Source organism: Aquarana catesbeiana, linkage group LG01 (genome assembly GCF_042186555.1).
Source record: "Aquarana catesbeiana isolate 2022-GZ linkage group LG01, ASM4218655v1, whole genome shotgun sequence".
NCBI lineage: Eukaryota > Metazoa > Chordata > Amphibia > Anura > Ranidae > Aquarana > Aquarana catesbeiana.
The window spans coordinates 450,991,816-451,006,854 of NC_133324.1; the positions used below are offsets into that span (position 1 = coordinate 450,991,816).

The 15,039-nt window shown below is 39.4% G+C and overlaps 1 protein-coding gene across 7 annotated transcripts in view; it reads left to right on the plus strand.

Annotated features, from left to right (window-relative positions):
- Positions 1-15,039, plus strand: part of BNC2 (basonuclin zinc finger protein 2) — an 878,778-nt gene that overhangs the window by 776,425 nt on the left and 87,314 nt on the right. The window lies entirely within an intron of this gene.

Consider the following 15,039-nt stretch of genomic DNA (forward strand, 5'->3'; position numbering starts at 1 on the left):
CCACGTTTTCCCTATTCTAACCTATATAGCCTGATTGAACCTTGTTCAGTTACAATTTCTAAATGCATTATACATAAACAGTGGTGGACATATTCTCCAAATGGCCCCTGCACAAGACAAATATTTGGACTCCACCATTCATCTACTGGCCAAGTACATTTTCACTGTGTATATACTGTAAATTAACTGTGCATATCAGATAGCTATATATTAATAGAGATAGAAAGGTAGATAGATAGATAGATAGATAGATAGATAGATAGATAGATAGATAGATAGATAGATAGATAGATAGATAGATAGATAGATAGATAGATAGATAGATAGATAGATAGATAGATAGATAGATAGATAGATAGATAGATAGATAGATTCAAATGAAGAGTAGATTTGTTGGCCCAGATTTTCCATGGTTCATAATACACAACTGGGGTCACATGGTGAACACCGCATCCAAATAGTGCAAAGAGAAAATGATAGAATCCCTCTACATGCCTTGGTGCCAGTTAGACAGGGAGTGAAGCATAGGCGTGTGCCAAGGCACAATCTAATCCCCCCATACGCATTAGTGTTATTGTTCTGTGCAGCAACAGGAACATGGGAAAGATCTCCCTCTTACCGGCTCTGCCATAAGAGAAGTGTTTATTCTTTTCTCTTTCACTATGCCAGCAGGGAGATCAATGTTCCGGGGTCATATATATGTAGATACATACACATGCATGTATGTTTGAGCTTAAGGGTGCACACCCTAATGCATTAGGCTGCGCACACCTATGGAGTGAAGGAGGTGCCCGATGTTCAAAAAGGATATTAGAAACCGGTAGCAGGGTTGGGGCATCATATAGGTTAGCTCTCACTTGCATTAGAACTTAGCAATGTCCTACATGACATTGGAGGGCAAAACTACCCACGCCACAGGGTTCTTGTTCATCTGCAAAGTCTGCACATATGCTATTTCTGCTCTTCACTGTAGCCAGCTCTGGGAAATCTGAAAATGTTCCCTTGTAAGGGGCTGTGCCTATGCTGCAAAGGTTAACTGTTTGTTTAGCCTAGGGGAGATTAAAAGTACTCTTCCATACCTGATCCTATGATCCCCAGAACATATTCCTCCCCTATGCTTCTACAGTTGGCTATCCCTTGGCATCTTCCTGTACAGTGCAACGTAAATATTCGCCAGCACACAACAGATCCTCAATTACCTCCAAACAGTTTTTATTGAAGAAAGATCACATCCCAAACAATGTAGTGCAAAGTTTCAGAGCCATGCAGGACCCGTTCATCAGGCGACACATGCCTAATGAAGGGGTCCTGCATGGCTCCGATACATTGCACTACATTGTTTGGGATGTGATCTTTCTTCAATAAAAAAGGTTTGGATGCAATTGAAGATCTGTGGTCTGCTGGCAAATATTTACTTGTGTTGTGTATGCTCCAGTATCCAGCTGGTGGTCACTGCGGCACCTGATACTTTTGGGAACCCATTCCAGGAACATGTGCGTAGGGAATATGGACTGTTTCCTGCACAATGCAGGGCTACTGCAGCTAAAAATACAAATTTTACAGCTGAGGCCCAGTTGCAGAAACAATATGTGTGGGAATTCTTACAGTTCCAGAGGACTGGAAAAGGCCGCAAACTATCAGGGACAATGCAGGATTTACCCTGCATCAAACATTACAAAATTTGCAGCTGAGCCCCAGCTGTTGAAATACTAAGTATGGCACCTTTATAATGCCAAAGCACCGGAAAAGTATAAAAGAGGTGGCAGGAGCTGATAATGTATTAACCAGTCTTCCACCATGGTGTTCACATTCTACAATAACTGCCTCTACCTGCTGTCACACATACAACACCTTCCAACTGTTCAATATTCAAAACAAAGACATATTAGGCTTCACTCCCAATCTGCTCAAATCCAAACTCAAATTTGACATTATTTGGAATAACTGTTCTAACAAGCCACTCCCATTGTGGTGTTGAAAGATATGGGTGCCCTGTACAGGAAAACAAAGCTCTGTCCAGGTTTTTGATGGTGAGGGACACAAAATTTCTCAAATAGTATTTGAAATTGTCATTGTAGATGGGTTTTCAGAGGAGTAATTAGAAACAATTCTTAAGTAATGCAACAAGTTAAGTCACTGAGCATTTTATGCGACACAGCATCAAGTTTTACTTTTACAGGTTAGGTTTGACAAAACTGAGTGGCAAATCTCTTCTTTAGTGCCTGGGGCTGCTTACTTGTAGAAAGCAGAATAGAACAGAATTTTAGTAGAAAAAATAAAAACAAAAGCATATGAAAAACTGCAAGGCTGTCCTGAATGTGATACAGTATGTCCCTGTGGGCAACAGCAGAGAGAGTAAAAGTGGCCGATTGTAAAACTGTGAAGAATCAGCACCATTTGTAGTCTCCTCCACTTCTGATTGTTCAGCAGTATTATGGAATGTAGATATATGTAATTGAAGTAGCATGTGCACAGAGACTAATGTGTACAGTATACAAACATATAGTCATAGAAAATATCTGGAAGAGCAGAAAAAAAATTGATTTATCTTCCCTGTCGTAGAGGCAGTATGAATTTACTGTATAAACCTACTGTTTTTTTTTCAACAACTGTATATAAAAATGTGAATGCTTTCATTATAATAAAAAAGTTTGAATAGCATGTTATCTACAGCTTTCATTTCAAGGCACCACTTGTGTCTTTACAATGCTTAGCAGTACAATTCTATGCAAGTTTCTAGTATAGAAATTGCATAAAGCAAAAAAATGGCTTTTATAAACATACAGCCTTCTATCTACCCTACTTCACTTTCTAGAATGTGTCAGTGAAGAAGAGTTTTTTTATGTAACCAGCATAACGTAGATAATGTTGTAGATAAGTTCAATGGTTCCTTTTTACTGATCCTTTCAAAGCTAATGTACGCATAAATGAACAATCTACATCACAAAGCAAGTTCCAACACTCGGGTTTTCTTGTATCTTCAACCAAAGTTCTGCTTACTCTGAATATTTGAATTAGTGTTTTGCATATGATAACAAACATTTAAAACTACAATGCTACACTTAGCTACACTAATTTGGTAAGAAGTTACATTTAAAGTAAGCCTGTCACAAATCTGGGCCACTTAAGTATAGGAAAAATGTATAAGTAGAGGCAATCTTTAGTAAAAACGACATGTCAGATTGTTTGTTAGATCTAGAGATATAGGCAGATGAAGGTATATACAGACATGTACTGAAAGCTACAAACATTGAAAAAGCTGGGCATGGTCTTTCCCTCCTCCTGAACTTCCCTATTGATCAGTGAGGATACCCATCACATTATTGGATCATATAGGACCACTTAGGGCCAAACGTGACTTTTAGGTCTAGAAGTAGTGCTCTCTCTCTGATGTTCATGGTGATGCCTCACATATGTAAATAAACATTCCAAAAGCAGAAGTGACAAAATCCTTGTCACTTCTTGTTTGTGACATCACAGAGGGGAAGGAAACAACATCAGTTCTTCTCACTCTGTGTACATGTAAACAAAATACCAGCGGGCGCTCCTGAAAAACATATGGATACCGTCTATGGGCGGAAAGAGTATAAAGCGCTGATAACAAAATGGATTTCAGAGCCCAATTACATTAAGGACCAGATGTCCAATAAAAGGTCAAAAGTTTATTCCAAACAATTTAAAAGCCTGAGAAACATGACTGAATGTTATGCAGTATTACCAGCGGTTGACCAGGCACAGGCTTGCGGCAGGAGGAATGTTCCAGGGAACCCAGATGGAAAGGCGATCCTTGTTGGGAGACTGCCCACCGTGGCCGAACAGCAGAGGGACTCCATTCACCGGAAGTGACGTTACCAGAACCCGGAGGTCAGCTGATACAACCTCGGAATGCTGCAGATCATGACATTTGTAGAAAATGTAAAAAACTGTAAACAGCTTTAAGACCTCCTATAAATACTGTACCTTGTCATGACACGCCAGGATATGCAGAGAACCATAATGCAAAACAGATTATTTGCAGACATTTGGTATTAATAATCTTATCGCGCCAGCAACACTTAGGTGGAATAGTAATTTTCAGTCAGCTCTCCATTATTCTTTGTGTGAGTGAAGTTTTTGGCCTATTCCAGTGCTTAGGTACTGCAAAGGTGGCAAATATAATGTTTCCACAAATAGACATCAGCTTCAAAATTTGAAATGTTTTCAGCTAGAAAAATATTGATCTGCGTGTCCAAGTTTGAGGCCTATTCCAGTGCCTCCCCATTTAAAAAGATTTTTGGCTATTGTCTCATATACAGTACATGGTAATATTTACAATATTTCAAGTAAAAACTGCCTCACCCAACCCTTATATTGTGGCATAACCAAGCTGCTTACATACTGTTTAGACACTGTAAAAATCACTGGCTATTGTCTCTGAAGTAATACTCTCTAATATATATTTCATCATAAAACCTGATTCTTCTCTCCCTCTTACTTTGTGGCCTAACCAAGTTTCTTACATACTGTCCAACCACTGTACAATTGACATGGATATTGTCTCTTAAACTCTACTTTAGAACTAAGGATAAAACATGCATTGTCTATCCCTCTTACATTGTGGTCCAGCCAAGCCTTCTACCTGCTCTCCAGCTGCTTACATACTCTTCATTCACTGTACAATATGTGTGGCTATTTCCTCTCAAAAAATATACTCTAATGTTTATTTAAAATAAAACATCTCTTGTTGCTTCTTAACATATTGCAGATTAATCAAGTTACTTACATGCTGTCCGATCACTGTACAATTTTTGTGCATATTGTCTCTCAAGTAATATATTTTAATATTTATTTGAAGATAAAACCTGCATTGGCTTTCATGTTTATATTGCAGCCTAACCAAACTACTTACGTACTGTCCAGCTACTATACAATGGGGTTGATTACTAAAACTGAAGCATGCAAAATCTGGTGCAACTCTGCATGGAAACCATTTAGCTTCCAGGTTTTTATGTCCCGCATGACAATGCCAGCTCCCTGTGCCATATTTTGACAATCACTTGTCTATTAGCCTTGAAAATGGCCAAGATTGAATATCACTCCCATTAGACCTCAACAAGGTTTGGTTTTAAAGAATAACTCCACTTTTATTGAGAAAAAAAAACACTCTGGGGGATCTATGTGCAGAGATTTCAAAACATTGTTCCTGATTCCTACTTTTTAGCAGAGTCCTACATTTTGCTATTCTGAAGAAATAGCTGTTTGTTTGTCTGTGTCCATGTGGATAATGAATCTAATGGGAGTGAAGTTTTAATTATCAATCAGCTGCTGCATTTGCAGGGATCTAATGAGCAGTAGCAGAGTCTGCATCCTTTTAGATGTGATTTCCCTTTGAGAGTATCTCACCAAAAAAATGACATTTTTGTTGCAGGGGATGCCCAAAATCTGACTTGTATCTTAGTGCAGACTTCTGGGAAAATCTGTAAGCCAATCACACAAATAGGAAATGAGATATCTGGGGGACATTCTGTACACAATCTGTGTACAGAACACCTCCAGGTAGCCATATTGCAATGCATTTTACAGAAAATTACAGACTGAAATAGAAAGGTAATTTTTAATAATATTCAATCACAATATGACTTGTGTAGCAAATGCTATATTATTTTTTTATTTGCTATTTTTTTTTCTCATGAAAGTGAAGTTACCCTTTAAGTTTGCAATTTTCGTATGCTAGGTTCGACAGATTTCCCATGAACCAAGCCCAGACACATTTGTTCATCCCTACTCAGCTATAATATTTTGTCTGGCAGGTCAGAAGAAGTGATTATTTTCACACTGCTTCATGGGTTATTCCTCTTCTCTGTAGCACGTAGCATACTTGGATGAGATTTAGTGCCGATTTAAAATGGTATTTTTTATCAGTCACACACAATAATATTAAGCTATTAATACAATTCTGCTTAAGCGGATTACAATAAAGATTTAATGTCCCACTTTCAGCTTAGAAAGTGATGCTCAGTGTGAATTGCTCATAAAATGATATCCAATCAGCCAGCCCTGAGTTACTGCTCTCCCTGGCATTCATGTCCCTCATACATTACTATAAAATGTATGGCAAGTCCTCTGACTTGATTAAATGGTAATACTTTATTCAGTTTTATTCAAACATACTAGGAAAAGTCAGGTATTTTGTGTGTGTACTTCTCATAGGTAAAATATAAAGAGTCTGAATTACTAAAGAAAACAGGTTCACCCAGCCCGTATTCAGCTCAAATATCAAGTTAGGGGAATGTAACAAAAAAGACATTTCACTTGAACATGAATAAATATATATAAACACATCTCGCTGTATCTTCTGGAGTTATTCTGGGAATATCACCATTTTTATCCTCTTTCCCTTTGCACTTATTTGGACTTTTGTTCACTTATTTTTTTGGACTCACGTTTGTACTGTCAATTGTGCATGGTGTCTCGATGGACTTTGATCACTCATTAGTATATTTATTTTTTGTTTGTTTAGAGCTGCACTTTTGCTTTTTGGAATACTTTATGTTGGTTATTATCTATTAACCCATGCTAGCGGCTTTTTACTGTCATACACACTTTTTTTTATCTAAGAGCAGATTTTTTAGTTTTTTTTTTATGTATAAACACACGCTAATACAACAATTATTGCTTTACTAAATCAGATAAAATCTGACTATACATGCCTTTTTTGCTTAGCCAGTAGGTGAGAAAAAATGAATCCGATCCATGCAATCAAGGTGGATGAGGTAATGCTCCTCGCTGAGTCATTGTATTCTGACAGTGGATGAGTCAGTTAGACTCTTCCACTGCCATAATACACTGATCAGCCCTGCAGCCTATTGGCTGCAGCACTGATCAAACTAAAGTTTTCCCGCAAGCCCGCTCGTGAGCAGTTGTTCAGTAGATCGACTGCTCTTGAACAGGACTGGCCATAGATGGTATCAAAATTTGTCCGGTTTGTCTGGTTCCTACTGAAAGATTATTTAAAGATTTATCTGAAGTTGTTAAAGTGCATATGTTTTACATCTTTGATAGAGTTGGGAAGGATTAGGACATCTGTCCTTTTTTATTGCTAAAACAAAATCAAAACATGCCACACCTATTCCTCATAATAAAATAGATGTGGATGCATGGCCAAAACAGGAGTATTGTGTAGATCCAATGAACAATAGAAGCTAACAATACAAAGATTATCTCCAGAATTTTTTTTAAAAAACAATTTATCAGAGACATTGAGGAATCCTTTATCGGGGTGATATAGGGGACCTCTGTGTCTCTGAAACATATTTTTTTTATATTGGACCTCAGTAAACTTCTTCCTCTGATTAAGGTAGTTCTCCCCAATGGGGCAGAGATGGCAAAAAATACAGGAAGTTTAACCATTCTCTATTCCAGCCATTCTCAACCAGGGTTCAGTGGAACCGAGAGGTTGCTAGGGGTTCCTTGAGCTGTGGCTGATGAACCACCTTTTTGATGGTGCCTACAGAGTTCAAGGTTCAGCATCACTTAGAAAAGCCAGCAGCATGACACCAAATATCTTTTTAGCTGTCTTTTAAAGGATATCTAAAGGTTTGTGTTTTTTTTTTAAAAAAAACAACAAAATCATACTTACCTCCTCTGTGCAGTTGGTTTTGCACAGAGTGGCCCCGATCCTCCTCTTCTGGGGTCCCTCAGTGGCGCTCCTGGCTCCTTCTCTTCTCGATTGCCCTGTTGGAGAGCCACTCTCCCTTGGGGCTATCATGCAGGCGCACTCCCGTATCCTGCTGCTGCATCCATTGACACAGACAGCAGGACTTGGCCCTGCCCCCCCTGCTCCCATGTCATCAATTTATCTAATCTGAACCCAAGACACTGGCTGGATCTGGTGTGCTCATCCCTGTTACTGGAAAGACCGAGTTCAGGTAGGTAAAAGGGGGGGGCTCTGGGGGGCAGGTGCATCACAGGAGGTTTTTTAACCTTAATGCATAGAATGCATTTAGGTGGAGAACCCTGAGGGTTTACAACCCATTTAGGGGGGGCATTCTGAGTACTACTTTAAGGGGGGACATTCTTCCTATTGGCCACCAGTATAAAGGGCATTGTTCCTATTGACCACTGATGAATTGGTTTTAGTACGGGTTCCTCAAGATCTGGAAATTATTTTTGGGGTTCCCCTGGGGTTAAAAGGTTGAGAAAGCCTGCTCTATTCAATTCAAAACTAAAAAAGTTTAAGGTTATAGCTTTATATATACCTCATTCATACTGCATTGAGCTAAACGTTTATGTCAGTATGTTAAATGTGGTTATTTAGAACATGACACAATACAGTAGTTTTGTGTGTTTTATTCACATATACAAACAAATGTTAGCTATTTTCCAACACGATAGAGAGGAATTGATGAAAAAATAAAGGAAGGAAAGGGATTTTCCTTTCCCATTACTATAGGATCTTGTCTGAAAAATAATAATAGAGAGAAAGTCTGACATGACATTAGTAATACTATCCACTGCAAAATAGTACCAACCGTGCAGCAGTTAATGTAGCTTCTCATTTGCATCAGGAAATATAATAAGCGCCCCTAAAGCGTGTTAGCTTTTACAGTAGGAGAGTGAAAATGCGCTGAGAAGGAAGCTTGTCAAAGTCTGTGGGGAAATGCTGAGTGCTTGTGGGAATGATTTATTTGTAGCTGGATTAGCTTCAGGAAAGATTCAATTATTCCTGGAGACAGTAGAGAAGTATGACTGCAAACGGAGAATCAAGATTTACTCCAGTACTCTCTGTGACTTTGTAGATGCTTTCATCAAGGGTTAATAGTGCATTCAAAAAGAATGGAGTACATGTTTCCTAACCCATTCATGCCTAGTGGTATTTTATGCCATTTTTGCAACCTGAAATACTAGTTAGAACTTTATTAATTTTTTTAGCAATTCAACTAGAAAGTGCTTAGTACATTGCCTTGATCTGATTGTTGACAGCAAAAGATTAAAACATGGGCCTGTAACACTATTACGTTTTGTCATTTTATCACTGTCCAGTAACTCTCATCATGTTGTGAGAACTGTAATGTTCAGTTCATATTCTCTTTACTATACCCACGGTGGCTAGTAGCAGGCTCCCTTCAGCAATTGTTAAAGCTGAGCTCCAGGTGCAAAAACTTTCATTTAAAAACAGTATATTCAACAATAGCCACAAAAGTTATAAACCCACGTTGTGTGCCCTAAATGCCTTTGCAAACCCAGGTATTATATGTAGTAGTAACATCACTATTATACTATACATAACTTGTGCAGAGAGCAAAGCAGTGGGAAGGGCCCAGCAGGTCCACCCACTACAGGATGCATGCAGAAAGCTACAGGAGGGGGCGGATACGTGACCAGTTACCCTGCACAAAGAGAGAGCAGAAAATACTGGTCCTAATAGAGGAAATTCCTGCAAAGAGGTAATGTTTCACAATCGATTACTGCACAGGTCTGAAAGAAATACATAAAATACACCAAGATTCAAAGTAAGAATATACATCTCAAATGTATTTGGACAACATTTGCTTATGTCAGAGTTCGGCTTTAAAAGAATGTGAATGCTTCTTTGAATTGCAATGCATGTATAGGCTTGAATGTTAATAGGAACAGGTATGTGAGCTGGTGTGTTTTTGCATGCCTTTCACTTCCCTTGCCTTCTTTATCAGATACTAATATAGAAGTAATTTTTTAAAATTTTATTTGTTTTAAATTTTTTTTAGATTTTTGTTTATTTATTTTTTACATTTGTTAACTGACCTTTTGGGGGGGATTGGTGAAATATTAGGGTAAACAGACCCCTGATGTCTTACATTTAGGACTGAAGACAGGATGGAAGCGCAGATGCTAGAACTGATCTCCCCTGCAACGCAGCTGGAGGGAGGGAGAGAAAGAGAAGTCGGAAGCACTGCAGGGGAGGAACAATAGGCTCAGTATCTGCAATAAGGCAGTACAACCAGTCCTCCTGCTTAGCAGGTGCCCAGGCCCCCCTTTTGAACTAAAAGGACACGGGCCCGTAGAGGGGGACGGGCTGTACTGCCTTATCACTGGCCCTAGCGCACAGGGTAATTAGGGTGTGCCCAGGCACATCCAGCACACCCCCTGTACACCCCCTGCACACCTCCTGCACACTACTATGTATTGGTGTCACATACCTGGTTGAGGCCGAGCTGACGGGGGGGCTTTCCCTTACACTTCCCGTCCTGTTTTTCCTGAAGGTGGTGACAGGATATAACAGGGCACAGAGTGGCACGGGTGCCTAGTTGGAGATCTTAGACAGAAGGTGCCAAGTAGTGGGCAGGTTTGTGGAATGGCCGATGCAGGTACACGGCAACAGGTGCAGGACAGCAGGCAGACTGGTGGACTGGCAGGTGCAGGTGCACAGCAGCAGGTGCAGAACAGCAGACAGACTGGTGGATTGGCAGGTGCAGATACACAGCAGCAGGTGCAGGACAGCAGACAACAACCAAGCTGGAGAGCAGGTGGATGCAGGGTCTCGGGTGGTCAGGCAGGCAGGCAGAAGTCAGTAACTACCAAGCAGCAGAGGTACCGAATCGGATCCAGAGAAGAGTCAGTGCTAAGCCAGGGTCGGTATCAAGAGAGCAGAGAAGGTACTGGAACAGAAGGCAAAAGGCAGAGTCGGGTCACAAGCCGGGACAGCAATCAGGTATCAGGAATGAGCAGAGTCAAACAGGCCGGGTATACACAGGAACAAGCACAGGATCAGGTCACAGACAGTAGAAGCTGACAACCGCTCAGCAATCTTCTGGTCTATGGAGCCAGTTTAAATAGGCAAGGGGGCGCCAAGTTCTCATGCATGATCACGCATACGCATGTGCGCAGATACATTAGCGAGTCAGGAATGCACAGTTGTCACTTCGGAATTCTGCACACCAGTTATGGAACCTTTAGTTGTCACTTGAGAATTCTTATTAGCAAGTGCACATCTTCGTGCACATCTTTGTGCACGATTATGCATACAATTTCCCTAACAATTGGACATATTTTAGATACAGTGTATGCTGAAACGCTGACAACAGTAAAGCCTAGTAACTCTACAAAGTATATGTATTTTACAATTGGCACTTCAAACATTGACAGTTTATTTTATTGGTATGGTTGACAATGAAACATGAACGCAAAGATGTTGTTCACAAATTTGTGGTGGTTCTACTGACATGATTTAGACGCTTTTAAAAAGTATATTTTATGATTTATGGGTCCTAAGTACTATTGCAATGACAAGCAAACACTTTGTTGTTATAGATCATTAATTCTGTTTCTTTATTTCTTCTTTTGTTGTGGCATGGCTGATTCTTGAACATGCAGTAACAATTTTTACATCTGTGTAAATCATTAAATTTTTTACGAATGTTTATCTGTGTGGATGCCAACATGTGGCAGCAGTGCAGCTCAGTTAAAAAGATCTTTGTAATGTGTTTCATGCAATGCCAGTTCCCTGTAAACTCTTGTAAAAAATGGCTATCAATGCCGATATTAGGTGCAGTACCTATATATTGAATCTGTTCCAAATGCTAAGTGAATCAGTGTGACGTTTACGGCTTGCACAACTGCCTTCCCTGACCACAGAAAGAATGTATCAGCTCTTCCAATGTTGTTATGATTAGAGCTGAGTTGTAAAGATGTTTATAGAAAATGAACTGTTGCCAGTTCTCTAAATATGTTGTAAATATCCTCAGTTAATTTTTTTTTTAAATATAAACCCCTGTTAAGCCATTATTACTATGCGCAGCCTTAAAAAATCATGCTTTAACATGAATAGGGTTTTTTCAAATGCAGATTGAGGTAGAATACATTATTAAAATCTGTTCATATGGCTGCTGTAGCAGATAATTTGTCTTAGTTGTGATAGTTTGGGTGTGGAGTTGTTGCTGGAAATTGTTGGCATTGTGCAATTTGAGGTGGTAAAACTTCAGTGGTTTATCAGGCAAATATTGGTGATACCTTTGTTTTTATTTTGAGATTTGTTAAATTGTTAGGATTAGGCGTTACAGTACATTTTCTTAAAAGCCCACCTCCAGGCATGAAAAAAAAACCCTTGCAGTGGACAACCCTCCAACCTGCAGATGCTCATTATGTCTAGGGGTGACAGAAATACTTACCTTATTCCATGTCCCAGCAGGGTTCCTCCAGCAATGTGCCCTATTACCCATAGCTTCCTCTCCAAACTCCAAGCTGTGCTTGCACGCTTGCTCGCATCACGTTTAATGCTTTATTGGGTTATTAGACCTGCATTGTAAATAATAATGCAGAGAGATTGCCTACAGACCGGAGCTTAAGGAAAAGAGGGCAGCACCAGAGCTGGCTATAGCAGGGGATAAGGTAAGTAATAATGCCTGTTCCTGTACATAACAAGCATTTAATCCTGTCTGTGAGGAGGTGGGGAGGGGGAGGCTGGCCACAGCAAGGGTAGATTTTTTTATTTTTTTTAATTCATCAGAGTTTGGCTCAAAATTAAAGGCTGTCTTTAGATGAGGGTTGATATTTAAAGTCAGCTCATCCCTTTTTTTCCATTCAGGGCAAAGTTGAAGGTTCTCTTGAAAGCCCATCACCCCCCTCCACCTGACATTTATCATCTATGCATTCCTTTACCACACTCGTCACCTAACAGGGTAATGGGATAAAAACCTTGTGTAAGCTCGTGTTTAAGCAAGGTGATTGGCAGTTTAGCTACTGAGCACTGCATTGTGGGAAGAGATGACTGCATGTTCTCCCAAAACCCATAAGTGCCAGGCATTTGAAAGGGCTTCAACTGTAGCAGTAGGATAGAGGACTGTCTTATCAACAGGATCGGTGTCTTTGCCCATAATGTTTACTTTGGGGGATAGGTAAAGTTTAACTTTAGGATTAGGTTTAGATTAAAGGCTACAGTTATAGTTTTTGAGGTGGGTTAATATACTTTTTTGAGGCTGGGTTTACACCTAACACCGATGCGGCTCGCAGCAGGGGTCTGGTGCGTCCTTGTTCTCTGTTTTAGGGACGAATCAGGGCTGAATTTTTGCCTGAATTCGGCCCTGAAAAGGAGCCAAAGACACACAAGTGTGCAAATCACTTCATAGCTGCAATGGAGATATGTGAACTGGCTCCATAGAGAGCCTGTCACAAACTCCTGTCATGCGAATTAAATGCGAGGAAACCCACATAAAATTTGCATAGGTGTGAACACAGCCTGAGTCTATTTCAGCTGTCTTTTGAGATAGTTCCGGCACTGTGCTGAAAAGTATCATGCCAAAAATATTGCATCCAGAATTAATACAGTGTTGTCCTATTGTATATTTGGTACACATTAGTTTGCAGCTTAGGTCAATGAACTTTATGAATGTGTCTTTATGAAACCTACCAAAAATTATAGTCAGTAATAAAGACAACCAATAATTTTGAAAGTTGAATGTACTTTCAAATAAAAAGTAGGCAAAAAGGTTGGTTTATTGTAAGTAAAAGTAGAAACTAGAACTGTTGACTTTGCAAAGTAAATGGTCAATGAGTTTAGCAAATAGGATGAAGTTGTGTTCAATACAAGCAGTCAGTTACTGTATGTATTATCAAAAGTCCTGTTTTGTTTTTGTTTTTTTATTTCCCTCACGCCTGATTAGGTTTTGAAAGTAAACATGGGTTCCCCTTATTGACTAATGTTCACATTGAAAAGTGAACACTATTTATTTTAGTAAATCAACCCTAATGACATCTCTATAAATGAATGTTATCTCTATACATGAACAAGCAAAATATGCTTATTTTTAGTGTTAATCATAAATCTCAGGTTTGGGACAGCATTGACAGTGGATAGCACCTGTGTGTTTGTTTTCTTTTTCTAACTCAAGAAGAATAATGCAGTATATAATTATTCCTTTAATTAGATAAAGAGAGGTTGGCGTGCTGTGTTGTTACCATATTTAACTCCGTACTATGTATATATACAGTACATATACAGTTCTATCTATGCAGGATTATTCTAAAAAAAAATCTAGGATTTTCTTACAAAATCCCAAAATGTCTACACCAAAGATTTCAACAGTCTTAAAGCAGAATGTGTGCAGGAAAGCATAGCAAGAGAAAAAATGTATACATGAATATTTTCAACCTTTACTGACTCGTATGACAAAATACATTGCATTCCAACTGTGAACAAATAAGGCCTAACTATTGAAGAGAACCTGTCAGAATGGTGGTTATGGCTCATACCTTAGGCATCCAAACAACCCTCGAGGCTACCTTTGCGACCTAGGACCAGTGCTATAAGTAAGGCAGGCATGTCACTGATCATAATACTAGACTGTTCTGCTCTACCCCAGATGTCAGGCAATGGCACACAATGCTGAAAGGCAGCCCGGGTTTTGAAGGGAACTACTCTCCAGAAAACTTTCCCTTTTAAGTGGAGGTCCAGCCCCCCACGAAAAATTAACAGTCAGCAGCTACAAATACTGCAGCTCCTGACTTTTAATATATGGACACTTACCTTTCCAGGGAGTCCGCGATGTTGACACCCCAGCCGATCTTCAGATTGGCTGTCAGGTGCAGCCCCCACCATTCCTGGTAAGGGAACCCGGCAGTGAATATAGTGAATCCCTACTGCTCATGTGCAAAGCAAGCTGCACTTTCTAAGGCCTCTTGTACATGAAATTCCCGTGTGAGCATCTACTTTTTCAGACTTTTTTTGTATGTATTTTCTTGCATTTTGTGCATTTACGTTCGCGCAATTTTCGCACACATTTGCGCGCATACATATCCGCTTATTCGCTCGTTGATAATGTTAATGGACAAATGGGCGCGCATGAGGCATAAATTACTGACCAAAAATGCACATTTTTCTATTTTTTTTATGTTTAGTAGCATGATTTATGTAACTATCATTCACATAAATGCAAATGTTGTAAATACAGATGTTGACCAGGGCTCATTGGCAGTTTTCTGCAGTCTTTGCCATGATAGCTATATTACTGAAACTTTCCCTATTTAATGAACTTGCAGAAAAAAAAAAAATATTTTTTTACATGGAATAATCCTCAATCAATTTTA